The 3,028-nt window shown below is 40.9% G+C and overlaps 1 pseudogene across 1 annotated transcript in view; it reads left to right on the top strand.

Annotated features, from left to right (window-relative positions):
• The first annotated feature begins 2,492 nt into the window (after nucleotides 1–2,492).
• LOC102249587 overlaps nucleotides 2,493–3,028 on the top strand; it is a 2,430-nt pseudogene continuing 1,894 nt past the window's right edge. The window contains exon 1 of the transcript XR_001359523.1: nucleotides 2,493–3,028. The product of XR_001359523.1 is annotated as a translationally-controlled tumor protein pseudogene (transcript).

The raw sequence follows: 3,028 nt of genomic DNA, 5'->3' as shown, positions 1-3,028 counted from the left end.
TTACTTCGATGGCAAAAAAAGCAACAATAGGTTCATGCAATATGGAATTCATTGGCTTTACCATCAGATGACTGATAAAATGGTGGAATTACCTACTGAAGACCCAGCTATGATGTCCATTGGGAGGCTACACAAAAATACACCACATGAAAAATATCACAATGACACACACAAAATAGAGTAATGGATTCATACACATGAAATTCACTGCTTTTATCTTACTCAGAAGACAAACCCAATAAAATGGTGGAATGGCCTACTGAATACCCAATTGTGATGCCAATTGGGCGACAACACACCAAAAAGATAGGTTCCCTCTTACATGATGTAGTTTATACTTTAAATTAACTGTCAATTCACATACTGTGTCTTCCATAGTCAGGATATACAAGCTCAGGTATCAAGAGGTATAAGAGAGGGTTACTTTCTCTATGATACTTAATAACCCACTCACAGAATTTTTGCTTTCCAGCCCCCCAACTTTAGACTCTGCTTATTTGGAGGTCTTAGCTCCCAGGGAAGGAATTTTTCCACCATGGTACATACAAGGCTCCATTTAATTGGAAACTGAGACTGGCATCAGCCATTTGGGACTCCTTGTGCTACTAAACCATTAGAGAAAGTTAAAAGTTATTGTACTGACTGGGGAGATTTATCCTGGATACCAAAAAGATATTGGGGATCCTGTATAATAAAACCCTAATATGCAAATCAACTGAACTGCAACAAAACTGGTGGAACAACCGGTCACTATGATGCACACTGACCACCAGGGGGCAGGAGCAGGAGCTGCCCCCAGCCCGCAGGCCCTGACCAGCGGTGGCGGCAGGGGGCTGGAGGCAGGGCTGGAGAGTGGGCAGCGCCAGGCCAGCCAAGGCGGGTGCCAGCGGGGGGCCCCCCAATCGTCCCACTGGTTGCTCCACAGATCAGCCCTGATCACTGGCCAGGCCTAGGGACCCTACCCATGCACGAATTTCATGCACTGGGCCTTTAGTTCTCACATAATAGAAGCAGACAAGAAGTTCTGGTTATCTCCAACTATACTCAAACTGCCTCAAACAGAGTGGTATAAGACAACCATTTATTATGCTCACAGATTCTGTGGATTAGAGAAGGAAGAATGGAGATGCTTTGTCTCTGTTTCGTTTCCAGTGGAACGATATAATGCCATTAGAAAGAGAGATATAGAATGGATATCCCAGGAGAAGAGAGGGGAAAGGCAACAGAGGACCTATTCAAAGAAATAATTGATGGGACCTTCCCAAACCTAGGGAAGGAACTGGACATTCAAGTATAAGAAGATAACAGAACATGCAATTATCTAAATGCAAAAAGATCTTCTCGAGACACAGTACATTAAAACTGTCAAAAGTTAATAATAAAGAAAGAATTCTCAAGACAGATAAAAATAAAAACCAAAAGAAAAAAACAACAGTAACCTACAAAACAAACCTCAACAGATTTCTCAACAGAAACCCTACAAGCCAGGAGAGAGTGGAATGACATATTCAAAATATTAAAAGATAGAAACCACCAGCCAAGAATAATATATCCAGCAAAGTTATCCTTCAGATATGAAGGCAAAATAAAGATTTTTCCAGACAAACAAACCACAAGATCTGCATGACAAGTAATGTTTAAAGAAACACTTCACTTGAAACAAAAAGACAAGAGTACACAAAACTTTGAGAAAGAAGCATAAAATTGCAACTATTTTAGAACAGGGTGTTAAGCACTTAATTACAACATTAAGGTTAAAGAAAAAAAGCATACCCCAGCTGGTTTTGCTCAATGAATATAGCATTGGTCTGCAGACTGAAGGGTCTCAGGATTAATTCCAGTCAAGGGCATATGCCCGAGTTGTGGGCTCGATCCCCACTGTGTGTGTGTGGAGGGGAGGGGTGGCAGGAGGCGGATCAATGATTCTCTCTCATCATTGATGTTTCTATCTCTCCCTCTCCCTTCATCTCTGAAATCAATTTAAAAAAAAGAAAAGATTCTCTTTGTCTTTAATAGTTGGCATTTTAATTATGATGTGTCTTGGCATGAACCTCTTTGGATTCCTCTTATTTGGGACTCTTTGTGCTTCCTGAACTTTTAAGTCTATTTCTTTCACCAGGCAGAAAAAGTTTTCTGTCATTATTTCTTCAAATAGGTTTTCAATATCTTGTTCCCTTTTTTCTACTTCCTGCACTCCCATAATTCGAATGTTGTTATGCTTGAAGTTGTCCCAGAGGCTCCTTACACTATTTTGATATTTTTGGATTCTTTTTTCTTGTTTTTCTCTAGATGGGTGTTTTTTTGCTTCTGCATATTTCAAATCATTGATTTGATTCTCAGAATCCTCTACTGTTGAATCCCTGTAATTATTCTTTATTTCAGTTAGTGTACACTTAATTTCTGACTGGTCTTTTTTTATGTTTTTGACATCCTCACTAAGATCTTTGAAAGTCTCACAAGTCCCTTGAAGCTCTGTGCTCCTGCTAAGGCAGCACCTCCATCTCCTCCCAGCCGCCATCATGATCATCTACCAGGACCTCATCAGCCATGATGAGGTGTTCTCCGATATCCACAAGATCCAGGAGATTGAAGACGGGCTGTGCCAGGAGGTAGAGGGGAAGATGGTCAGTAGGACAGAGGGTAACATTGATGACTCGCTTATTTGGTAGAAATGCTTCCACTGAAGGCCCTGGGGGCGAAGGTACCGAAAGCACAATAATCACTGGTGTTGACATTGTCATGAACCATCACTTGCAGGAAACGAGCTTCACAAAAGAAACCGACAAGAAGTACATCAAAGATTACATGAAATCAATCAAAGGGAAGCTTGAAGAACAGAGACCAGAAAGAGTAAAGCCTTTTATGACAGGGGCTGCAGAACAAATCAAGCACATCCTTGCCAATTTCAAAAACTACCAGTTCTTTATTGGTGAAAACATGAATCCAGATGGCATGGTTGCTCTGCAGGACTACCATGAGGATGGTGTGACCCCATATATGATTTTCTTTAAGGATGGTTTAGAAATGG

The sequence above is a fragment of the Myotis brandtii genome, unplaced genomic scaffold, assembly GCF_000412655.1.
Source record: "Myotis brandtii unplaced genomic scaffold, ASM41265v1 scaffold649, whole genome shotgun sequence".
Lineage (NCBI taxonomy): Eukaryota > Metazoa > Chordata > Mammalia > Chiroptera > Vespertilionidae > Myotis > Myotis brandtii.
Note: the sequence above shows the minus strand (reverse complement) of the source record. Positions and strands in the feature narration are given on the sequence as shown.